Raw genomic sequence first — 27,333 nt, 5'->3', positions numbered from 1 at the left:
CTCTGTTCTTTGACTCCTTGCCCTGAGAGTCAACCTCCTCCTCTTTCTGCCCTGACAGGACAGTACAGTCCACGTGCTCCTCAAGTATCTGAGTCTCATCAGGATCACCTGCACCCCAAAGGGTTAACGTCTGGTGACGAGGGTTTGGATTCTGATCTGACCCTACTTTGTCAGGCCCCGGATCAACTGAAAAAAATTTTGGGCATCGCTGCACATGCTTTCCCCCTCTTGAGTCTGTGAACCTTTGGATCAGACCTCTGATGCCCTGGAAAATGTGTGAAAAGCTCTGCAGACCAGCCCATCTGTGTTTCCTTACAGTCAGTTGGGCGGTTGGAGAGTTGTGATGCAGGTGAAAACAAGGGTATTTTGGGTGCCACTTCTGATGACTGTACTGTGTTTGATGTTAAGGTGGAGGAAGAGGAGCAGAAGCCACTTGATGTAGCCCTTGTAATCTACTGGAGCACATGTTCTTTCTAGGCCTCATCTACAAAGAGTACCGCTGTCTCAGCATTACAGACTTGGCCGTATCTTGGATCTCTTCATACCTAACTGACTGGACTTTCAGTGTCTCCCACTCACACACCACCTCCCCGTGTCGCCCCCTATGTGTCTGTGTCCCCCAAGGTTCAGTTCTAGGATCCCTGCTTTTCTCCATGTACTTCTTTGGCCTGGGACAGCTCATAGTCTCATGGTTTTCAGTATCACCTCTAAGCTGATGACACACAGATCTACCTCTCGGGACCTGATATCACCTCCTTACTAACCAGAATCCCACAATGTGTGTCCTCTATTTCATCTTTCTTCTCAGCTAGATTTCTAAAACTTAACATGGATAAAAGCGAATTCATCATCTTTCCACCATCTCATTAATGCCCCCCAACTGACCTATCCATCAAAGTCAATGGCTTCCCACTCTCCCCAGTCCCGCATGCTTAACTCTCATCTGTCCTTCAAACATCAGATCCAAGCCCTTTCCACTTGCTGCCGACTCCAACTCAAAAATATCTTCGGGATCCGCACATTCCTCAACCATGAATCTACAACAAAACCAGTGCACGCCGTCACCATCTCCTACCTCGACTACTGCAAGCTCCTGCTCTGTGGCCTCCCTTCTACCACTCTCGCACCACTCCAATCTATCCTAAACTGTGCTGGCTGGCTAATCCACCTGTCACCTCGCTATTCCCTGGCTTCTCCCCTCTGTCAATCCCTGCGCTGGCTCCCCATTGCTCTGAGACTCCAGTTGAAAAGCCTAACTTTGGCATACTATGCCATCCAAAATCTGTCTCCTCCATAAATCTGTGACCTAGTGTCACACTGTCACAGAATACTGGAGGTAGGGGGCCTAAGCTGACCCTAAGCTGGGGCCCTGACTAATCCCTCATCCTGGAGGTACTGTTAAAGGTACAGAGGTCCAGGCCGCCAGCGTAACCCCTACCTCCTGAGGATCCCTGCACCACAGTAATCTAGTCCTGAGAAGGACCCCGATCACAACAATTGGGAACCAGCGATAATATGCCCACACACAGTATTTAGACGAACGAGACAGTACAAGGGAAAAACCAAAACCACCTTGCATACAACTTCAACAAAACTACAACAGAGGGAACACCAACGGGAAAGGAGATAAATGATAAAGCGAGGAAAGGGAAATAACACTTTCAAATACACTTATCTCAGCAACTCCAAACACCACGATCCGCTCTGCAAGTCTGAATGAAAAGCTTTCACCGACACCTCACAAACAGACCTGCAGGAATATAAAGGAGTCTCACTAACGAAGCATTGATAGCAGCTGGGCGAGGCTGGACCTCAGCTAGCCCAGAGAGAGAGAGAATTAACTCCTTCACTGCCGAGAAAACACAAAGCACCAACAAGTCAGCTGCGAGAAGTCAGGCTGTGTACTCGTGACGATCTTCGTGGCAACACACCCGTGACAGTACCCCCCCTTCTACGAGGGGCCTCCGGACCCTCAGGGCCAGGTTTATCCGGGTGAGTCGTGTGGAAGGCCCGAACTAATCGGTCTGCGTTAATATCCGACGCAGGAACCCACATCCTCTCCTCAGGACCATACCCCTTCCAATGAACCAAGTACTGAAGGGACCGGCGATTAAAGCGTGAATCAATGACCCTCGATACCTGGAACTCCAAGTTACCATTGACAACCACAGGAGGGGGAGGTAAAGGTGACGGTACCACCGGCGCCACATACCTCTTAAGCAATGATCTGTGAAACACGTTGTGAATTTTAAACGTAGGGGGGAGGTCAAGACGGAATGCCACCGGATTAATAACAGAACTGATTCTGTACGGCCCGATGAACCTGGGACCCAGTTTCCAGGAGGGAACCTTAAGTTTAATATTCCTGGTAGACAACCATACCTGATCGTTCACACTTAGGTCCGGACCAGACACTCTCCTCCTATCAGCCATACGTTTGTATCGGTTCCCCATAGTATTCAGATTCTTCAGCACCCCTCTCCATACTGAAGCGAGAGATGAGGAAAATCGTTCCTCCTCCGGAACCCCCGAAGAGCCCCCCCTACTGAAAGTACAAAACTGGGGGTGAAAACCATATGCCCCAAAAAACGGGGACTTACCAGTGGACTCGCTTCGCCTATTATTGAGAGCAAATTCTGCCAGAGGTAGGAAAGAAGCCCAGTCCTCCTGGTTCTCTGACACAAAACACCGAAGATATGTCTCCAAGCTCTGGTTCATACGTTCCGTCTGACCATTGGTCTGAGGATGAAAAGCCGACGAGAATGACAAATGCATCCCCCGCCGTGCACAAAACGCCTTCCAGAACTTGGACACAAACTGAGACCCCCGATCAGACACCACCTCGGAGGGTACCCCGTGAAGCCTCACAATCTCCCCAATGAACACCTGCGCAAGAGTTTTAGCATTAGGGAGAGCCGGAAGAGCGATAAAATGTGCCATCTTGCTGAACCTGTCCACTACAACGAGTATGACCGTTTTACCCGAAGACGGAGGGAGGTCCGTAATAAAGTCCATAGACAGATGAGTCCAAGGACGCTCCGGGATCTTCAAAGGTAAGAGGGCCCCAGACGGACGGGTATGTGAGGTCTTAGAGCGCGCACAAACCCCACAGGACGCGACAAAAGTTACCACCTCTTTATGTAAGTTAGGCCACCAAAACCGACGCGAGAGGAGATCCACAGTTGCTTTACTCCCCGGGTGTCCTGCAAAAACTGAGTTATGGTGTGCCTCGATCACCTTTTGTCGCAACTGATCTGGAACGAACAGTCTCCCCGGAGGTCCAACAGGGGCGTCCCCCTGAGCCTCCAATATCTCCTCCTCCAGCTCAGAGCATACTGCCGAAACCACCACCCCCTCCTGAAGAACAGGAATCGGGTCGTCCGTATTCCCGGCCCCAGGGAAACTACGAGATAAGGCATCCGCCTTTACATTTTTAGACCCAGGACGATATGTAACGACGAAATTAAACCTGGTAAAAAACAATGACCACCTAGCTTGTCTGGGATTCAGACGTTTAGCGGACTCCAGATATAGCAGGTTCTTGTGATCGGTGATGACGGTGACCGGATGAACTGCCCCCTCCAAAAAATGGCGCCACTCCTCAAAAGCTAACTTAATGGCCAGGAGTTCCCTATTGCCGACATCGTAATTCCTCTCAGCGGACGACAATTTTTTAGAGAAAAAGGCGCACGGATGCCACTTACCAGGGGACGAACCCTGTGACAATACTGCTCCCACCCCTACCTCGGAAGCGTCTACCTCTACAAAGAATGGCTGAGACGCATCAGGTTGAATGAGTATGGGTGCCGAGGCAAAACATTTTTTCAAGGAGGAGAATGCTTGACAAGCCTTGTCAGACCACCTAGAAAAATCCGTCCCCTTTTTAGTCATGTCTGTGAGAGGCTTAACCACGGACGAGAAATTACGAATGAACTTCCGGTAATAGTTAGCAAACCCCAGGAAACGTTGTAGTGCCTTAAGATTCTCCGGCCGATCCCACTCAAGAACTGCCCGCACTTTCCCAGGGTCCATACGAAAACCGGACGCAGAAACCAGGAAGCCTAAAAACTGGAGTTCCTGTACGGCGAACACACACTTTTCCCACTTGGCATACAGTTTATTATCCCGCAAGATCTGTAACACCTGTCTAACGTGCTCCTGATGAGACACCAGATCCGGCGAGTAAATTAAGATATCATCCAGATATATGACAACAAACTGTCCCACCAGGTGGCGAAAAATATCATTAACAAAGTGTTGAAACACCGCCGGGGCATTAGTCAGACCGAATGGCATGACAAGATTCTCATAATGCCCCTCCGGAGTGTTAAAAGCCGTCTTCCACTCATCCCCCTCCTTCATCCTAATCAAATTGTACGCCCCCCTGAGATCCAACTTAGAGAACCATTTGGCGCCCACGATCTGATTAAAGAGATCGGGAATAAGTGGGAGCGGATACGGATCTCGGACCGTAATCCGATTAAGTTCACGGAAATCCAGGCAAGGGCGTAGGCCTCCATCTTTCTTCTTAACAAAGAAGAACCCCGCGGCCACCGGTGAAGATGAAGGTCTAATATGCCCCTTAGCCAGACTTTCAGAAATATAATCCTTCATGGCCTGCCTCTCAGGACCAGAAAGGTTATACAACCTAGCTTTAGGTAACTTGGCCTCAGGGAGCAGTTTTACAGAACAGTCATACTCGCGATGAGGAGGTAGTTCCTGACACCCATTCTCCGAGAATACATCCTCAAAGTCTGCCAGAAATGGAGGTAAGACCCAAGGAGTAACCGCACCGATGACCGTGTTCATGCAGTTTTTATTACAGAATTTACTCCATTGGCTTATCTCTCTGGTTTGCCAATTAATAACAGGGTTATGCTTAGCTAACCAAGGAAGGCCCAACACTATAGGAGTGGGAAGACCCTCCAACACGTAGCAAGACAACAGTTCTTTATGTATTGCCCCCACTTGAAGTTTTACACCATGCACAGCTTGCAAAAAACTTCCCTGACCGAGAGGCCTGGCATCGATCGAGAATATGGGGATGGGTTTAGCCAACTCACTCAATCGCATACCTTGAACCCGGGCAAACCGAGCATCAACCAGATTAGCCCCGGCCCCACTATCCAGAAGAACAGATATCCTCTCAGTTCTCGTACCCACCACCACCTCCGCCGGTACGAGAAACTGAGACGAACCTAGGGACGAAATACCTACTCCCAGATTGCCGTCCACCACACAACCTGGGATCAACAGTTTTTTCGACGACTCTTTACTCAGCAAGGGGCGGGATGGACACCCCCCAATAAAATGTCCCTTTTTCCCGCAGAGGAAACACCTTCCTGTCTTATGGCGCACCACCGGTCCCCTTCCCCGAAATGATGTCCCTCCTAATTGCATAGGCTCCTCCGGACTGACCAGGGGAACCACCATATGAGGGGACCTTGTAAGAGGTGGAGACATTACAGGGGGTAGAGTTATCCCGCACCTCTCCCGAAGCCGTCTGTCAACGCGAATAGCAAGGGCCATAGCGGCTTCCAGTGACGCGGGAGAGTCATACTGTGCCAACACATCCTGTAATTTGTCGGATAAACCATGACAAAACTGGCTCCTAAGAGCCGGGTCATTCCACTGGGTGTCCGTGGCCCACCTACGGAACTCCGAACAGAATTCCTCCGCCGGACGATCTCCCTGCTGAATCCTACGTAACTTAGACTCAGCAAGGGAGATCCGATCTGGGTCATCATATACGAGTCCCAAAGCAGCGAAAAACCTATCCACTGACTGGAGAACTGGGGAGCTAGGGGGAAGAGAGAACGCCCAAGATTGTGGGTCCCCTTGTAGGAGCGAGATGACAATTCCCACCCTTTGTTCTTCACTGCCCGATGACCGAGGCCGCAGCCGAAAGTACAATTTGCATGCCTCCCGGAAAACAAAAAACTTGTCCCGCCCCCCAGTGAACCTGTCAGGGAGAGCTACTTTAGGTTCTGGTCCGGCTTGCTCCAGAGGATGCAAAACCTTGGACCTAACGTCCGCCAGCCCCATGGACAAACTCTGCAACTGCTGAGCTAGACCGGCTACTGGATCCATGGTAGCTGGAGAAAAACTAAGTTGGTCGGTGAAAATGTCACACTGTCACAGAATACTGGAGGTAGGGGGCCTAAGCTGACCCTAAGCTGGGGCCCTGACTAATCCCTCATCCTGGAGGTACTGTTAAAGGTACAGAGGTCCAGGCCGCCAGCGTAACCCCTACCTCCTGAGGATCCCTGCACCACAGTAATCTAGTCCTGAGAAGGACCCCGATCACAACAATTGGGAACCAGCGATAATATGCCCACACACAGTATTTAGACGAACGAGACAGTACAAGGGAAAAACCAAAACCACCTTGCATACAACTTCAACAAAACTACAACAGAGGGAACACCAACGGGAAAGGAGATAAATGATAAAGCGAGGAAAGGGAAATAACACTTTCAAATACACTTATCTCAGCAACTCCAAACACCACGATCCGCTCTGCAAGTCTGAATGAAAAGCTTTCACCGACACCTCACAAACAGACCTGCAGGAATATAAAGGAGTCTCACTAACGAAGCATTGATAGCAGCTGGGCGAGGCTGGACCTCAGCTAGCCCAGAGAGAGAGAGAATTAACTCCTTCACTGCCGAGAAAACACAAAGCACCAACAAGTCAGCTGCGAGAAGTCAGGCTGTGTACTCGTGACGATCTTCGTGGCAACACACCCGTGACACCTAGTCTCCATGTACTTACCTGTGCTCAACCTCCCCTCCTTACAAGATCTCCTTCTCTACTTCCCTCTTATCTCTTCTTGCCACAATCACATACAAGATTTTTCCATGCATATTTCCTACTGTGGAACTCTGTACCCCAACACAACAGACTCTCGCCTACCGTGGAAACCTTCAAAAGGAAGCTGAAGACCCAATACTTCTGACAAGCGTACAATCTGCAGTAACCCGTGTTCCACCATACCGCTGCACGACCAGCTGTACCCTCACCTACTGTATCCTCACCCATCCCTTGAAGATTTTTTGTGCACCCTCATGGGCAGGGTCCTCTCTCCTCTTGTACCAGTCGATGATCCCTTTTCACATGTAAAGCGCCTTGGAATAAATGGTGCTATAATAATAAATAATAATAATTATACTACTTGTACTCTGAGTAAATTGATTCCACTTCGGGGGTGTGTGCCTCTAATTTTTTTAAATTTGAACACTCCTGGTTGTGTCTCAATCTGCTGGGATGGCTGTAGTGGAAGAGGTGTCAGTCCCTATTATAAAATTTCTACTCTAGTGAAATTGTTGCCACTTTGGTGGTGTCAGCCTCTAATTTTTGAAAATGTGAACAATCCTGGTTGGGTCTCCATCCACTGGGTTGGCTGTAGTGGAAGAGGTGTCGGTCCCCATTATACTCATTCTACACTGCTGAAATTGATGCCACTTCGGTGGTGTCAGGCGCAAATTTTTGGAAATGTGGAGACTCCTGATTGGGTCTCCATCTGATGGGTTGGCTGTAGTTGAAGAAGTGTTGGTCCCTATTATATTGATTCTACTCTACTGAAATTGATGCCACTTCAGTGGTGTCAGCCCCTAATTTAGGGAAATGTGAACATTCCTGATTGGGTCTCCATCTGCTGGGTTGGCTTTAGTGGAAAAGGGGTCTGTTATAATTCTAACATTTCTACTCTGGAGAAATTGATGCCCCTTTGGTGGCGTCAGCCTTTATTTTTTGGAAATGAGGAGGGTCTCCTTCATGTGTGTTGCCTGTAGCAGTAGTCCTCCCAGACCAGCAGGCCTCCACTTACTTTCAGTCAACCACCCATTTTACTATCCTTAAATTTTTGTACCAATACTAATCTATGAAGCTGATTTTTCTGCCACCTGAGTGTGTCTAAGCATAAAAGCAGGTTGAACTGTTGCATGTGGTATCAGGACTCCCTGTACAGCAGACCTACACCAATCTCTCACCCACCTAGTCTTAATTTGAAGTTCAATTCAAAGCTGTAAATATTGGTCCAGACTCTGATACCTCATGCATGGCCCATGGCTGATTGCTGCTGTGCCATTATAAAATTTGTACTGTGGGTCAATTAAGGCCACTTTCCTTGGTTCTGCCCCTAATTTGATCTGCTTTCGCAGTTTATTTAGTAATAAGAACCGAATATTGAAATATTCACTTATCTCTAGTAGTCATCACTATTTCGAATCATAACTATATGGGGATCATGTTACAGATAGTGCAGCAAGAAGGCACTCATATGTCTGGCTCTTCCATCAGGTCCAACCCCATGCTGTTTGGTGGCTGGGCAAAACTGATGCTTGTTTCCTCTGTCCCCTCCCACCAATCATAAACAGAGAGGGGATGATAATCCTCTTCATCTCCTGACAGTTGCTCGCCCATCACCTCTTCATCTTACATTTGTTCCTTGGCTCTTGCACCTTCACTACCAGTTTTTCTGGCATCACCATCCCCCCTCGATCGCAGTAATCCACCCTCCCTTGGCACCCACCTGTGTGACGATAGTCAGGAAATTTGAGACACTGTTATACATTCCGCATCCTCCTCTTCCTCTGGGACCACCACCTCCTCCCGCAGGCTATTCAAAGTCAGCTCCAGCATGTAGATGACTGGACTAGTGATGCTGATGACAGCAGCTAACCATCTTATTAGCCATTTCAAAACTGTGCAGAAGGGTGAAAAGGTCATTAATCTGTGCCCACTCCGTAAATGTCATATGCCCCATGTCCCTACTGAGCAGGGCATACGTCATGACATACTGTGTCAGGGCTCGTTGCTGCTGCCACAGTCCCTGCAACATGTGCAGAGTGGAATTTCATTGTGTCGGCACATCACATATCAACCATATCAACCTGTTAACTAGCATGGACAAAGACTTCTGTATCGATGCAAGTTGACAACCCGCAGGGTACAAATGACAGGAGTGAGCAAACAACTTCAATGTTTTCTGCTGAAGCTCATCCAGGCCAGGATAGGGCAGAGAAATTACTTTACCACCAGGTTGAGAATGTAAGCCATGCAAGGCACGTGTGTGAGCTTTCCTGGGCTTAGGGCCACCACCAGGTTCGCGCCGTTATAACACAAACGGCCTTCCTTGGATCCAGGTTCAGCGGAGACAGCCATTGCTCAAACTCGGCCTGGAGAGCTGTCCAGAACTCTTCTCCTGTGCGACTACGATCTCCAAGGCATATTAATTTTAAGACTGCCTGATTGCGGTGAGCCCAGGCTGCACAGTATGGAGGTGGTGGGAATGCGCTCTGCACTGTTGGAAAGCGTGCCTCATTAAGGCAGAGGTTATGGGTGCAGGTGGAGGCCTTAGAGGAGGTGGAAGAGGCAGAAGCAGTAGAGAAAGTGTGAAATACAGAGTTTTGTCTTGTAAGCCTTGGAGATTCCAAGACTTGTGGTGCCGCCAATTCCCCACCTGCCCTCACAGCCACCAGAGTCACCCAGTGCCTGGTCAGCAAGCAGTAATGCCCCTGGCCATGCTTACTCGTCCAGATGTCTATGGTGAAATTCACCCTGGCAGAAAAAGATTTAGTGAAGGAACAGGTGATGTTGTCTGCGACATGCTGGTATAGCGCAGGCACAGCTTTCTTAGAGAATGGTGACTGGGCAACTGGTACTGGGGGACTGTGATGGCCATCAGCTTTCAGAAACCGTCTGTATCTACCAGGCGGAAAGGCAGAATTTCCGTGACCAACAAATTGGAGATGGTGGAGTTCAGCCTCTTAGCTTTGTCATGTGTAGGAGGAAACAATCATTTACGTGACCACAACAGCGGGACCGAGGGCTTGCTGCAGTGCTTAGAGAGGGTGGAGAATGGTGAACCGGACAAACTGCTGGGCCGTGAGTGAGGTGCAAGTGGAGATGTTACGGTAGACTGATAAAGTTATGGTGTGCCACAAGCATGTCCACTTCCATTACAGCTGACTGGTTCTCACTCAGCCTGATTGGAGGAGGTAAAAAAACGGAGGTTCTGCGATTGGAGACCTGTGTTACAATACTTGGCACAGTAACTGAGAAGGAGGAAGAAGCAGTTGATGGAGCGGCTGATGGCTGTTGAGGTCCGCTGGTCCGCATTTCATCGCAGTGGGATCGTCAGGGTAACCCATGTTGATTGCGCATGTGAAGGTTCATGCACGTAATAGTCAATTTATTGCACTTTTTCCCTCTAGTGAGGTTTTTTTTTTGCAAAGTTAGCAGATAACATGAGTTGGCTCATCCTTTTCGGTGTCAAAAAAGCTCCAGAATAGGTAACCCTTACCGCCACTGCGAGCTGAAGACCCACAAATGCTGCTAGACACAGCCACAGTTGTGGCTGCGGATGCAGAGCTCATCATGGTTGCATCACTCCGTGTTTGCACTGTAGGCCTCAACATAACATCCTCGTTTTGCTCCACATCCTCAAATCCGCTACTCACCTGCGTGCCTCTGGGATCACACCAAGTAGGATCTACAACCTCATCATCATCCAATGTGTTATCCCATTCCTCGCCCTGAGAGTCACCCTCTTCCTGCCCTGGCAGCACAGTACAGTCCGTGTGAGCCTCAGGTATCTGAGTCTCATTAGGATCATCTCCACCACTGGGGGTTAACGTCTGGTGATGAGGGTCAGGATGCTGCTTGGACCCTAATTCGCCCTGCCCCGAATCCAACCTAAAATAATTTTGGGCATCAGTGCAGATGATTTCCTCCTCTGTACTCTGTGAATCTTTGGAGTACACTTTTGATGCCCTTTGCATAAAATGTGTGAATAGCTCTGCAGACTCACCCATCTGTGGTTCCCTACGGTCAATTGGACAGTTGAAGAGTTGTGACGCGGGGGAAGCAAAGGTAATTGGGGTGCCACCTCTGTGGACTGTACTGTGTGTGATGTTGAGATGGAGGGAGAGGAGGAAAGGCCACTGGAAGCAGCGCTTGCCATCCACTGGAGCACATGCTCTTTCTGGCCCTCATCAACAAGTCGTACCACTGTGCGGCTGCCAAAGAAAGGGAGTGGGGTAGCCCATCCAGTAACCAAAGTTGTCAGTTGTGTTTGGATAGGACATGATGGTCTTGGTTCACTAGTGCTTTCACTAACATTACCACCTACCCCACGTACACCTTGAACACCAAGCTTATTCCCCCTTCCACCATGATCTCGCTTTTTCCCACTTTACTCTGATTTTCAGCGGCACTAAATGACAAGGTGAGATATAGCATGCTGTATCACGTTAGCAATTGAAAAAAATAGATTTTTAAATGTGTATTCCTGCATAGAGCACCATAGAAGCAGTGCACAACAGACTTCTTTGAAATGTGCCCTGCTATCTTTGTCTGGACCTCACTAATGGCACAAGAAAAAAAAATCTGCTGGAAGGTCGATTTCACAGCCGCATAGTTTAGATAGCTAGTGTCCTATCTGACTTAAAAGCAACCGCCTAGCTAACTAGCTAAAATCTCTAATGAATCCAGAAGCAGACCAGGAGCACCAACTTTGATCTCTTATAGTCACAAAATGGCACTTATAAAACATGGCCACTCTTTATATAGAGAGGGACACGTGATTTTAGCAGCCAATGGTACAAGCCCTTGTGTTTGGACATTGTGGATGGTTCCTGCACCCTGATTGGCTAACCACAATTTGCACACATAAAGTTAGCAAAAGAAGAAGATTACAAGCATACTGCTCCTCTGAGCTCCTCTGAGATCTCCCCATCCCTTCCCCTTATCAAACACGTCCCCCCATCCCATCCCCTTCCCACTCATCATACACCACCACTATGCTAGCCAAAGTGCTAAAAATACTTTTCTGGCAATGCAATCATTTCCCACACTTGTACTGAATTTTACCGATTTTAAGAAAAAATGTTCGTGTTACCAATCACTAATCCGAATGTGGGATATTTGTGACAAATATTAAATTGGTGATCATTTTCCAAACATATTCATCTCTTGTGGAGACTCCTAATTCTACTATTTCTACTCTAGTGAAATTGATGCCACTTTGGTGGTGTCAGCCCCTAATTTATGGAAATGTGAACACTCCTAGTTTGGTCTCCATCTACTGGGTTTGCTGTAGTGGAAGAGGTGTCCATCCCCATTATACTAGTTCTACTCTACTGAAATTTATGCCACTTTTGGGGTGTCCGCCATTAATTTTTGGAAACTGGAGACTCCAGATTGGGTGTCCATCTGCTGGTTTGGCTGTAGTGGAAGAGGTGTCTGTCCTAATTATATTATTTCTACTCACCTGAAATTGATGCCAAATGATTAATGAAATTGATGATGGTGTCAACCCATAATTTTTGGAAATGAAGAGACTCCTGGTTGGGTCTCCTTCATGTGTGTTGCCTGTAGCAGTAGGCCTCCCAGACCAGCAGGCCTCCACTTACTTTCAGTCAACCAGCCGTGTTACTATCTTTAAATTTTTGTACCAATACTAATATATGAAGCTGATTTTTCTGCCACCTGAGTGTGGTTAAGCATAAAAGCAGGTTGAACTGTTGCATGTGGTATCAGGACTAGAGATGAGCGGTGTTCAACTCGAACTGTTCGCCAATCTCAAATTCGAGCTGTTTTTGGCGGTGTTCGAGCTGTTCGGCGAACACGAACGAATTGAAAAAAATTCGGCTGTTCGAGGTTATGTTCGATAACTGTTCGTGCACCAAAATCATAACTGGATTTTTTCTCAGTAATGCTGAAAATTATTGTTAATACGCAGTTTGCGTGTACAGCGGGGCGGGGGGAGGGGCAGGAGATGGATCTCTGCAGGAATAATGAAGATCTCCATTTTTTTTCTCTTTCCCGCATTTACAGTGGGGAGGTGCAATCTGTCAGCCTATCAGCAGTGCACACACGGAGCGAACTGCTTTTTTTCACACAAGCAAGGGCATGTGTCATTGGTAGTGTATGTCACATGTCCTTGCCCTATAAGACCCAGCCATTTTCCCCGTCGCCACCATTTTCTCACTGCTGCAGCTGCGTGTTAGACGGCACCGCTGTTGCTGTGTGCACTATACTTTGTTAATTTCAAGCCAATTTTCGCACAAATCTACAGATAGCTTGGGAGAAGGGAAGAGTTGTGAGGTTGGGAGTAAAGACTAATTGTAATTGCATTCCTTTTCAGGGCTAGGTTACATCAGTTCCTATCACTTTTTGCTAGGCAGGTCTGTGCCAGTGTTGTGCAAGTTTTTTTCACAGCATTTGGGTAAATCTAGCAAAGCAAATCCTTTTTGGCCTATTGCAGAGTGTGTTAGTCAGTGGAGCAGCCTATCTGTGTTGCTATCTGTGTATACACCACCTGTGTATAGAATACAAATTTTTTTACTGCACCTAGTGAAGTAAAACCTTTTGGGCATAGCATCATTCTATTAGTCCATCTATACTGACCTCCATCAGGTTGAAAATTAAAAATATTTTTTTTCTGCATCTAGCTCTGAAAAAATATTTAGGCTTCTAGAAGTGTGTGGGACTTGGTCTTTTAGTCCATCTATACTGACCTCCATCAGGTTGCAAATTCAATATAATTTTTTTCTGCATCTAGCTCTGAAAAAATCTTTAGGCTTCTAGCAGTGTGTGGGACTTATTCTATTAGTCCATCTATACTGTCCTCCATCAGGTTGCAAATTCAATATAATTTTTTTCTGCATCTAGCTCTGGAAAAATATTTAGGCTTCTAGAAGTGTGTGGGACTTGGTCTATTAGTCAATCTATACCAACCTCCACCAGGTTGCAAATTAAAAATAATTTTTATCTGCATCTAGCTCGGAAAAAATATTTAGGCTTCTAGCAGTGTGTGGGACAAGGTCTATTAGTCCATCTATACTGACCTCCATCAGGCTGCAAATTCAATATAATTTTTTTCTGCATCTAGCTCTGAAAAAATATTTAGGCTTATAGCAGTGTGTGTGACTTGTTCTATTAGTCCATCTATACTAACCTCCACCAGGTTGCAAATAAAAAATAATTTTTATCTGCATCTAGCTCCGAAAAAATATTTGGGCTTCTAGCAGTGTGTGGGACTTGTTCTATTAGTCCATCTATACTGACCACCATCAGGTTTCAAATTCAATATAATTTTTTTCTGCATCTAGCCCTGAAAAAATATTTCAGCTTCTAGCAGTGTGTGGGACTTGTTCTCTTAGCCCATCTATACTGACCTCCATCAGGTTGAAAATTAAAAATAATTTTTATCTGCATCTAGCTCTGAAAAAATATTTAGGCTTCTAGCAGTGTGTGGGACTTGTTCTATTAGTCAATCTATACTGACCTTCATCAGGTTGCAAATTCAATCTATTTTTTTCTGCATCTAGCTCTGAAAATATTTAGGCTTCTAGCAGTGTGTGGGACTTGGTCTATTAGTCCATCTATACTGACCTCCATCAGGTTGCAAATTCAACCTAATTTTTTTCTGCATCTAGCTCTGAAAAAATATTTAGGCTTCTAGCAGTGTGTGGGACTTGTTCTATTAGTCCTTCTATACTGACCTCCATCAGGTTGCAAATTCAATATAATTTTTTTCTGCATCTAGCTCTGAAAAAATATTTCAGCTTCTAGCAGTGTGTGGGACTTGTTCTATTAGTCCATCTATACTAACCTCCATAAGGTTGAAAATGAAAAATAATTTTTATCTGCATCTAGCTCTGAAAAAATATTTAGGCTTCTAGCAGTGTGTGGGACTTGTTCTATTAGTCCATCTATACTGACCTCCATCAGGTTGCAAATTCAGTATAATTTTTTTCTGCATCTAGCTCTGAAAAAATATTTAGGCTTCTAGCAGTGTGTGGGACTTGTTCTATTAGTCCATCTATACTGACCTCCATCAGGTTGCAAATTCAACATAATTTTTTTCTGCATCTAGCTCTGAAAAGATATTTCAGCTTCTATCAGTGTGTGGGACTTCTTCTATTAGTCCATCTATACTGACCTCCATCAGGTTGCAAATTAAAAATAATTTTTATTTGCATCTTGCTCTGAAAAATTTTTTAGGCTTCTAGCAGTGTGTGGGACTTGGTCTATTAGTCCATCTATACTGACCTCCATCAGGTTGCAAATTCAATCTAATTTTTTTCTGCATCTAGCTCTGAAAAATATGTGTGCTTCTATCAGTGTGTGGGACTTGTTCTCTTAGTCCATCTATACTGACCTCCATCAGGTTGCAAATTCAATATAATTTTTATCTGCATCTAACCAAGCCAATACTTTTGGCCTAATACCACAGTTTGGCCACTCAGCTCTGCTCGGTTCCCATCCAATGTTTTTTTGTGCAAACAACTCCAGAGTTGTGAATCAGTTAACAACCAAATGAGTGGAAAAAGGCCTGCTGCTGGTGGAAAGGGGAATAGGCGTGTTGGGAAGGGGAAAAAAGGTTGTGTCCGTGGGGTAGGTGTTAAAGCAACAGTAACATCTGCAGAAGAAAGACCATCTTCCAGCCAAACTAAAATGTTTACTTCTTTTAGCGAACAATGTGATAAGATCCCTTTCTTACGGCCACGCCAATCACTACAAATTCCAGATGAGGCACAAAAACAGCAGGTGCTTCAACGGATATCAAGTGCTCCTTTATTTTGGCTCTCCTCCACCTCAACTTCAACATCACAAGTACTCCAGTCCTCAGAGGTGTCACCCCAATCGCACTTGCTTCCTAACAGCTCCCAAGTCTCCAGCTGCTCATCTGAGTATGAGGTAGAACAGATGGTTGAGTCTGCAGAGCTGTTTACTCATACTATAGCCTGGGAATCAGAGGTCGGCTCCAGAGCTTCTGTGAATCCAGACAAGGAAATGATCTGCACTGATGCCCAGAATCTTTATGAGTCGGATCCAGGACCAGACGCAGAAGGTTCTGACCATAATGTAGACCCTCGTTCCCAAACTGTAACTCCTGTTGGTGGAGACAATGAGGAAGACGATGATGAGACTCAAATACCTGTTTGGAGCGACAACTTTAGTTTTTTCTCAGGGCAGGAACAGGTTGGCTCTGAGGACGACGGGTGTGATAACACACAGGGTGATGATGATGAGGTTGGAGATCCCACTGACTGTCAACCCACAATCAGCCAAGAGATGAGGTCAGCAGAGGAGGTGGAGGAGGATGCTAGTGACGACGAGGTCAGGTTGCGCCTTCCTGGACAGAGACATAGTACTGGAAGCACGTCAACAACTGCATCCTCAAACACAACTCTGCCTCTGACCACAAGTCGTGGTGCATTTTTTCAGATCGATAAAGATGACCCAACTCGTGTTATCTGTAACATTTGTCAGCAAAAGCTAAGTAGAGGCCAAAAAATACATAGTTTGAGTACTTCATGCATGAACCGGCACATGGACATGAAGCATAAGTTTCAGTGGGAAGCTCACTGTGCTACAATGCGGCCTAGCCGGCCGGGCCAACCACCGTCTGCCCCATCTAGTGCATCTGCGGCCTCTTCATCCTCTGTGACTGGGGGGACAGCAGTCACACCTGTTTTGGGACGCAGACCTGCCACCTCTTTACCCGCAACAGCCAGCGTGATTGGCAGGTCATCATTTTCTTTGGAGGTGGTAACCCCAGCTGGTGTTGAGTAGAGATGAGCGTTGTGCTACTCGAACTGTTCGCCAATCTCAAATTCGAGCTGTTTTGGGCGGTGTTCGTGCCGTTCGGCGAACACGAACAATTTGAGAAAAATTCGGCTGTTCGAGGTTATGTTCGATAACTGTTCGTGCACCAAAATCATAACTGGATTTTTTCTCAGTAATGATGAAAATTAATGTTAATACGCAGTTTGAGTGTACAGCGGGGTGGGGGGAGGGACAGGGGATGATCTCTGCAGGAACAATGAAGATCTCTATTTTTTTTTCTCTTTCCCGCATTTACAGTGGGGAGGTGCAATCTGTCAGCCTATCAGCAGCGCACACACGGAGCGAAGTGCTTTTTTTCACACAAGCAAGGGCATGTGTCATTGGCAGTGTATGTCACATGTCCTTGCCCTATAAGACCAAGCCATTTTCCCTGTCGCCACCATTTTCTCACTGCTGCAGCTGCGTGTTAGACGGCACCGCTGTTGCTGTGCGCGCTATACCTTGTTAATTTCAAGCCAATTTTCGCACAAATCTACAGATAGCTTGGGAGTAGGGAATAGTTGTGATTGCAGTCCTTTTAAGGACTAGGTTACAGCATTTCCTACGACTTTTATTAGGCAGGTCTGTGCTCTTAAATAGATAGATTGTGGGAGTAAAGACTAATTGTAATTGGAGTCCTTTTCAGGACTAGGTTACATCAGTTCCTATCAGTTTTTGCCAGGCAGGTCTGTGCCAGTGCTGTGCAAGTTTTTTTCACAGCATTTGGCTGAATCTAGCAAAGCTAATCCTTTTTGGCCTATTGCAGAGTGTGTTAGTCACTGTAGTAGCCTATCTGTGTTGCAAGATATACCACCTGTGTATAGAATACCAATTTTTTTACTGCACCTAGTGAAGTAAAATTTTTTGGGCATAGCATCATTCTATTAGTCCATTTATACTGACCTCCATCAGGTTGCAAATTGAATATAATTTTTTTCTGCATCTTGCTCTGAAAAAATATTGGGCTTCTAGCTGTGTGTGGGACTTGTTCTATTAATCCATCTATACAGACCTCCATCAGGTTGCAAACTGAATACATTTTTTTCTGCATCTACCTCTGAAAAAATATTGGGCTTCTAGCTGTGTGTGGGACTTGTTCTATTAATCCATCTATACAGACCTCCATCAGGTTGCAAACTGAATATATTTTTTTCTGCATCTACCTCTGAAAAAATATTGGGCTTCTAGCTGTGTGTGGGACTTGTTGTATTAGTCCATCTATACTGACCTCCATCAGGTTGCAAACTGAATATATTTTTTTCTGCATCTACCTCTGAAAAAATATTGGGCTTCTAGCTGTGTGTGGGACTTGTTGTATTAGTCCATCTATACTGACCTCCATCAGGTTGCAAACTGAATATATTTTTTTCTGCATCTACCTCTGAAAAAATATTGGGCTTCTAGCTGTGTGTGGGACTTGTTGTATTAGTCCATCTATACTGACCTCCATCAGGTTGCAAACTGAATATATTTTTTTCTGCATCTACCTCTGAAAAAATATTGGGCTTCTAGCTGTGTGTGGGACTTGTTGTATTAGTCCATCTATACTGACCTCCATCAGGTTGCAAACTGAATATATTTTTTTCTGCATCTACCTCTGAAAAAATATTGGGCTTCTAGCTGTGTGTGGGACTTGTTGTATTAGTCCAGCTATACTGACCTCCATCAGGTTGCAAACTGAATATATTTTTTTCTGCATCTACCTCTGAAAAAATATTGGGCTTCTAGCTGTGTGTGGGACTTGTTCTATTAATCCATCTATACAGACCTCCATCAGGTTGCAAACTGAATATATTTTTTTCTGCATCTACCTCTGAAAAAATATTGGGCTTCTAGATGTGTGTGGGACTTGTTCTATTAATCCATCTATACAGACCTCCATCAGGTTGCAAACTGAATATATTTTTTTCTGCTTCTACCTCTGAAAAAATATTGGGCTTCTAGCTGTGTGTGGGACTTGTTCTATTAATCCATCTATACAGACCTCCATCAGGTTGCAAACTGAATATATTTTTTTCTGCATCTACCTCTGAAAAAATATTGGGCTTCTAGCTGTGTGTGGGACTTGTTCTATTAATCCATCTATACAGACCTCCATCAGGTTGCAAACTGAATATATTTTTTTCTGCATCTAGCTCTGAAAAAATATTGGGCTTCTAGCTGTGTGTGGGACTTGTTCTATTAATCCATCTATACAGACCTCCATCAGGTTGGAAACTGAATATATTTTTTTTCTGCATCTACCTCTGAAAAAATATTGGGCTTCTAGCTGTGTGTGGGACTTGTTGTATTAGTCCATCTATACTGACCTCCATCAGGTTGCAAACTGAATATATTTTTTTCTGCATCTACCTCTGAAAAAATATTGGGCTTCTAGCTGTGTGTGGGACTTGTTCTATTAATCCATCTATACAGACCTCCATCGGGTTGCAAATTGAATATAATTTTTTTCTGCATCTAACCCAGCCAATAGTTTTGGCCTAATACCACAGTTTGGCCACTCAGCTCTGCTCGGTTCCCATCCATTGTTTTTTTGTGCAAACAACTCCAGAGTTGTGAATTAGTTAACCACCAAAATGAGTGGAAAAAGGCCTGCTGCTGGTGGAAAGGGGAATAGGCGTGTTGGGAAGGGGAAAAAAGGTTGTGTCCGTGGGGTAGGTGTTAAAGCAACAGTAACATCTGCAGAAGAAAGACCATCTTCCAGCCAAACTAAAATGTTTACTTCTTTTAGCGAACAATGTGATAAGATCCCTTTCTTACGGCCACGCCAATCACTACAAATTCCAGATGAGGAACAAAAACAGCAGGTGCTTCAACGGATATCAAGTGCTCCTTTATGTTGGCTCTCCTCCACCTCAACATCAACATCACAAATACTCCAGTCCTCCAATGTGTCACCCCAATCGCACTTGCTTCCTCACAGCTCCCAAATCTCCAGCTGCCCGTCTGAGTATGAGGTAGAACAGATGGTTGAGTCTGCAGAGCTGTTTACTCATACTATAGCCTGGGAATCAGAGGTCGACTCCAGCGCTTCTGTGAATCCAGACGAGGAAATGATCTGCACTGATGCCCAGAATCTTTATGAGTCGGATCCAGGACCAGACGCAGAAGGTTCTGACCATAATGTAGATCCTCATTCCCAAACTGTAACTCCTGTTGGTGGAGACAATGAGGAAGACGATGATAAGACTCAAATACCTGATTGGAGCGACAACTTTAGTTTTTTGTCAGGGCAGGAACAGGTTGGCTCTGAGGACGACGGGTGTGATAACGCACAGGGTGATGATGATGAGGTTGGAGATCCCACTTACTGTCAACCCACAGTCAGCCAAGAGATGAGGTCAGCAGAGGAGGTGGAGGAAGATGCTAGTGACGACGAGGTCAGGTTGCGCCTTCCTGGACAGAGACGTAGTACTGGAAGTACGTCAACAACTGCATCCTCAAACACAACTCTGCCTCTCACCACAAGTCGTGGTGGCTCTTCAGGTCGCATGGGTGCTAAGCCTTGCATAGCCTGGGCATTTTTTCAGATCGATAAAAATGACCCAACTCGTGTTATCTGTAACATTTGTCAGCAAAAGCTAAGTAGAGGCCAAAAAATACATAGTTTGAGTACTTCATGCATGTACCAGCACATGGACATGAAGCATAAGTTGCAGTGGGAAGCTCAGTGTGCTACAATGCGGCCTAGCCGGCCGGGGCAACCACCGTCTGCCATATCTTTTGCATCCACGGCCTCTTCATCCTCTGTGACTGGGGGGACAGCAGTCACACCTGTTTTGGGGTGCAGACCTGCCACCTCTTTACCTGCAACAGCCAGCATGATTGGCAGGTCATCATTTTCTTTGGAAGTGGTAACACCAGCTGGTGTTGAGCGCTGTCCGACATCGATAGCACCACCTTTAGATCAAGGCAACCTAACATGTCCGCCTGCATCATCCTCACAGACCGGCAGTTTGCCGGGGACACCCTTATCAACCCCGTCTAATCACAATAGCCAGCCCTCGGTCCCTCAGATGTGGACAAGTAAAAGACCATTTCCTCAAAGCCATGAGAAAGCTAAGAGGTTGAATTTCACCATCTGCAAGCTCTTGGCTACAGAAATGCTGCCTTTCCGCCTGGTGGACACAGAGGATTTTCGAGACCTTATGTCCGTTGCAGTGCCCCAGTACCAGATGCCCAGTGGGCACTACTTCTCAAAGAAAGGTGTGCCTGCGCTCCACCAGCATGTCGCACACAACATCACCGCTTCTTTGAGAAACTCTGTGTGTGACAGGGTGCATTTCACCACAGACACTTGGACGAGTAGGCATGGACAGGGGCGTTACATGTCGCTGACTGGGCACTGGGTAACTATGGTGACAGCAGGACAAGGGGCTGCTGTCCAAGTCTTGCCGTCCCCACGAGTTATGCGTCAATCCTCTTTATGTCAAAGTTCCTGCACTGCTTCTGCCTCCTCAACCTCCTCTCGATCTTCCAACTGCACCCAAAGCCTGTCTGGTCATGCCACAAGCTTTCTAACTGCGCAGAAGGGATCCTGCACACCTCCTTACTATGCTGGCAGTAGGGCTCAACATCATCAGGCGGTTATTACATTGAAATGTCTGGGAAATGTGAGTCACACAGCTGAGGAGTTGTGGTCAGCTCTGGAGAACCAATTTCATGAATGGTTGTCTCCACTGGACCTGAAACCAGGGAAGGCCGTGTGCGACAATGCTGCAAACCTGGGTGCGGCCCTTCGCCGGGGCAATGTCACACACGTGCCTTGTATGGCTCACGTGTTGAACCTGGTTGTCCAGCAATTTTTAGCCCACTATCCCAGACTAGATGGCCTTCTGCAGAGGGCACGGTCGCTGTGTGCTCACTTCCGCCGTTCGCATCCCGCAGCTCAGCGACTTACATCTCTACAGAAGTCGTTGGGCCTGCCACTTCACCGGCTAAAATGCGATGTGCCTACCCGGTGGAATTCAACTCTGCACATGTTGCAGCGACTGTGGCAGCACCGACAAGCCCTGGTGCAATACGTTCTGACGTATTGCCTGGGCCAACGAGATTCAGAGGTGGGGAAAATCACGCTGGAGGAGTGGTCTCAGATCAGGGACCTATGCACCCTTCTGCACAGTTTTGAAATGGCGACGAAGATGTTTAGTGCTGACGATGCCATTATCAGCATGACTATTCCGGTGATTTACATGCTGGAGCACATGTTAAACAGAATTCGGAGTCAGGTGGTGGGACAAGAGGAGGTGGAGGAAGTAGAGGAGGAGGAGTTGTATGCGGAAGGGCTAACATCTGCAAGGTCCAGACGGTCGGCAGCACCAAGGCGGCAGGCATGTGAGGGTGGGGGAGATGGTTTTACCAGGGCGCATGGTAGCAGCCAAACTAGTGAGAAAGGTGCAGGAGCCCAGGAAGAAGTGGAGGACGAACTGATGGAAGACTCATCAGATGAGGGAGACCTTGATCACATTTCTGTTGTGCGAGGTTGCGGGGAGAGGACAGAGGAAGGAAGCATGATTGTTACCTCGCCACCAACACAACAGGGACTTGGTGCTCCTGCATGCGCAACACACATGAGTGCCTTCTTGCTGCACTACCTGCAACATGACCCTCGAATTGTGAGAATTAGAAATAATCCTGACTACTGGGTTGCCACACTGTTAGATCCCCGGTACAAAAGTAAATTTGCAGAAATTATTCCTGCCATAGAAAGGGATGCACGCATGCAGGAGTATCAGCAGAGACTGTTGCAGAATCTTATATGTGCTTTTCCACAAAACACCAGTGGTGCACGTAGTGAATCTCACAGTTCCAACTTGCCAACCGTGGGACCGTCGAGTGTTCAGCACTCAAACCGTAACAGAAACACAGTATCTGCTGATAACATCAATTTTGCGGATTCATTTCACCACTTTTTTAGCCCATCCTTTGCAAGGCCACAGGAGACAAGAAGTCTGACACATAGTCAACGCCTAGAGACGATGGTACAGGAGTATCTCCAAGTAAACATTGAAGCCACGACTGTGTCACTGGACCCTTGCTCTTTTTGGGCTTCCAATCTGGATAAATGGCCGGAGCTAGCCACTTACTCCTTGGAGATCTTGTCATGCCCCGCAGCCAGCGTTCTGTCTGAACGTGTGTTCAGCGCTGCTGGTGGTGTGCTGACAGATAAGCGCACGCGGCTCTCCACTGATAATGTAGACAGACTCACGTTCATAAAGATGAACAAATCATGGATCCGAAACGACTTTTCTACCCCTGTGTCATCCTGGGGAGAGTAAAAGCTTGATGATTGGTTAAAATCACCCTACCAACCGTTTTAAGCTTTCAAATTACTAATCATGTTTATCTGTATCTTGACTGGAAAATAATTTGGGCTTTGTAGCAGTGTGCAGCACTGATCGTATTAGGCCATCTATACTAAAGCTTCACCAGATTTAAAATTAATAATAATTTTTAGCTGCATCTAGCCCGGAAAATAATTTTGGGGCTCCGAGATGCGCAAGACACATAAGTGCCTTCTTGCTGCACTACCTGCAGCATGACCCTCATATTGTCAGAATTCGAAGTAATCATGACTACTGGGTTGCCACACTCTTAGATCCCCCAAACTTTTCGATCAACCTTTTCATTTTAATAAAGACCAAAAAAATGGTCATTTTTGAAATTATAAGGATTAGCAGGTTGTTAGAAACTGAAATCAAACAGTTTTCAACTCAAAACTTTATTCTAGGTGATGTTACATTTTCACATAGGACCCCTTGTTCGAAAGGAGCTTCTGAACTCTCTCGTCCATTGAATTTGTCAGGTTTTGGATGGTTTCTGCTTCAATTGTTTTGCATGAGGACAGAATACCCTCCCAGAGCTGTTGCTTAGATGTGAACTGCCTACCGCCATCATAGACACTCCATTTAATGATGCTCCAAAGGTTCTGAATGGGGTACAGGTCAGGGGAGCATGGGGGTCACACCATAAGTTTGTCCCCTTTTATGCCCATATCAGCCAGAGATGCAGATGTTTTATGTGCAGCATGAGATGGTGCATTATCATGCAGAAAAATTATCTTGCTGTGAAATACACGGTTCTTCTTCTTGAACCATGGCAGGAAGTGCTCTTTGAGAAAATCCACATACATTATGGAGTTCATCTTTAGCGCCTTCAGGGATCCTAAAGGGGCCGACAATCTCTCTCCCCATGATTCCAGCCCAAAACATTACTCCACCTCCTCCTTGTTGGCGCTGTAGCCGTGTTTGCGTGGGGTGTCCATCAATCAGCCATCCTCCACTCCATCCATCTGGACCATCGAGCGCTGCACGGCACTCATCCGTGAACAAAACAGTTTTGAAATCAGTCTTCATGTAATGTTTGGCCCACTGGAGCCGTTTCTGCTTGTGTGAAGTGGATAGAGGAGGTCGACAGGATGGCGTATGCACAGCTGCAAACCTCTGAAGGACCCTGCATCTTGTTGTTCGGGGGACGTTGGAGGCACAAGCAGCTTCAAAAACTTGTCTGCTGCTATGACAAGGCTTTTTTGCCGCTGCTCTTTCAACCTGACGTAATTGCCTGTAGGAAAGAGTCCTCAATTTGCCCTTATCAGCACGCACACGTGTGTACTGTGAATCAGCTACATACTTCTTGATTGCCAAGACACTTCATCCTGATCATCGCACAATGTTGATTGTAGTCATGCCTTGACCTAAACACTCCACAATTTGTTGCTTCTCAGCAGCCGACACATCCTTTTTCTTTCCCATTTTGGCAGAAAATGTAGGCTGCTTAATAATGTGAGACAACCTTCTTAAGTAGTCTTGCCTTTCATTGGACACACCTGCCAAACTAATTAGCACAGGTGTCTGCAATTGCTTACAGTGATATAAAGAGCCCTGACACATATCACCATCAATGAGTTTAACTGACAAACAAACAAATTCTTCCCTTATCACTCCTAAACACTTTTTGCATAATAACTTGGAACACAGTGTACATGTGCTTTTCCACAAAACACCAGTGGTTCACGTAGTGAATCTTACAGTTCTAACTTTCCAACCGTGGTCTGTATGGAGTTGTTCAATAAAGGGCCCAAAATTAAGATAACATAGATGGGAGAGGTCTCTATGAATAGGAATTCCTAAGTATTTGATAACCCGTGAGGGCCAGGCAAAGGGAAAGTTGGACTGGATGGAATCCTATATGGATTTGGGGAGGGAGACATCAAGGGCCTCAGACTTCGCTGCATTGATTTTAAAATTTGACCATGTAACAAAGTGATCTATTTCAGCCATAACAGCATGGATGGATATATGTGATTGAGTGATATATACTAGGACATCATCAGCAAATAGAGAGCACTTGTACTCGGTGCCTCCCACCTCAATCCACCTAATATTGGGGTTATGGCGAATTGATGACAGCAGGTGCTCCGTCACTAGGATGTATAAGAGAGGGGACAGAGGACATCCCTGCCTTGTCCCATTGGTGATTTTGAAAGGTGATGAAAATGTTCTGATGCACCCCCTGGGCCTTGGGACACCCGGAGCCGGACCCTTTTTGGTGGATGCTGGTGGTTGTAGTCTTCGTGGCGGCGACCCAGTTCCATGGCTCAGGGTGGTCAAACCAGTGGCGGAACTATTTATGTGGTTTTGATGTTTAAATGTCTGACTACGCCACCCGTGGATTGCGGTCAGAGTGAACCGCCGCTGCAGTGCAGACCACTGAGGCTGGTGTTGTGGGTGCACCAGAGCGTAGCATAACTCCCCACGGGAGGAGTATAGCCTCAGGGCAGTGTATGCGGAGGATGGGGGTGATGGTGCAGGGCAGCAGCAGTAACGACACGGAGTCAGTGATGCAGTCCAGGGCCTTTACTCACAGTTCTTATTATCCAGACCACGTCTGCAGGTAACGGCTGCCCACGTCGTACTGTGCTCACCAGGTGAGGGGCTCAGACAACTCCCAGATAACTTTGGAGCGCTTCACAGGACCCCCTTTGTGTGTCCTTTGTCTGGCCTTTCTTACCAACCCTTCTGTTCGGCTGCCTCGGGCCTCCTCTTGGTAAACTTGGCGGCAGTTTCCCTGACCCTATGTGGTGCCTTCCTAGCGGGTGTAGCGAGGGGCTGCGCCACATAAAATGTCACAGCCTCCGGTTTCTAGCTGAGGGTCGTTTCCTGCCTCCACTAGTTTCGGGGACCGGTCTCCCCCTTTGGCCTGACCCCTCCACGCAGGTGGATTCGGGAGTGCGGTGGCGACTCGCCCGTCCGCACCCCTGGGATCCCTACATTCCTCGTTCCTGGAGCCTTCTCCGCTCCTCTTCCTTCCTTCTCCCTCTTCCAGGCCTGGGCCTCTGTTACTAGGCCCGCCTCCGGAGCAGAGCTCATGCAGAGACCCTGCTCCCTGCCACTTCTGCTCAGACTTCTCTGCACTGAACTAAGATGGTGCCCACCTTTTATACTCCCTTCTCAATGCACCCAGGAACTGCTTCCTCCCTGCTCCTGCACTACAGGGTTCCCCTTCCTCAGTGTTCCCTCCCCCCACTCCAGCCAGGGACAGGGACTGTCGTGTCCATCTCAGAGGCATATTGGTCGCCCTGCCCCACGGCAATGTGGTGTAATGCATGCAGGTGTCGGGTCCTGATCCACACTCCATCCTTACCTGAGAGTGAGATATCACACCTCTGGGTGAGGTGCAATACCTCTGTAGCAAACGAGCCCTCAGGGTGCTACAGTTCCATTTATCTTCAGCCTAGGTGACGTATTGTGATACAGGGCCGTGATTTTGGCTATAAAAGGGTCCCCTAGACCCCTACCCCAAGCTTTTTAAGAGAATCATATATGGCGTGCCAGGAGACTATATGGAATGCTTTCTCAGCATCCAACGAGAGTATCTAATTACAAATTTATAACTGCATCTAGCCCAGGAAATACTTTGTGCCTAGTAGCAGTGTCTGCTAGTCAGCGGATTATCCCGGCTGTTAAGCAAGCTACACCACCTGTAGTTTAGACACTTAATTTTTTCAAAGGAAATGCTTCGGGACCATGGGATACTCAGTGAAGAGCATCAGGAGGCACCCCAAGGCAAAGGGGCTGGGACTGGCAGTAGGATGCCTTGCGGTGGACAGCCAAGCTCGATCCTTATAAAAGCTTTTTAACTGCAGCAGCTTTAGTGGACGCTACTGGAGCTGGAATTACGCGGCTGCTGGCATGAGACTTGCCCTCCAATAGATCCTTGTAAATGGATTTAAAGTGTATTCATTCAAATTAGAGAGACAATTTAAATTAAAAAGCTTAGAGCTGCCTCCACCACAGGGGGGCTCGCTCGACCCACCAGCGGACAGGCACCAGTATTGGGAGAGGGGGGCTGGCCATCAGGGTTCACCGCGGCTCTGGCACAAACCCGGCGACACGGAGGTGGCACGGGCAGGAGCGGACTGGCCGTGTCGGCTTCTCACTTTTTGGATTTTAGAAGGGCATGACATGCCTATATCTGTGTCTCCCCCTCCTTTTACTCCTCCACCTCTATTATTTTCGCATGACTATATGTACTTGTCACTTTTCCATGTGTTTGTTATGTCTTCTGAGCAGTTTGTCAGCTTTTGGACACCTTTGAAGGTGTTTTCTATGTGTTTCTATGTGTTTTTGTTTGCCTGCCATTGGTTTTAACGGTGTTCGAAGGTGTTCGACGAATAGTTCGGCGAACACACGGGTGTTCGACGAACCGAACCGA

Source organism: Phyllobates terribilis, unplaced genomic scaffold (genome assembly GCF_046119375.1).
Source record: "Phyllobates terribilis strain yellow unplaced genomic scaffold, ASM4611937v1 Scaffold_4__5_contigs__length_816908805, whole genome shotgun sequence".
Lineage (NCBI taxonomy): Eukaryota > Metazoa > Chordata > Amphibia > Anura > Dendrobatidae > Phyllobates > Phyllobates terribilis.
Note: the sequence above shows the minus strand (reverse complement) of the source record.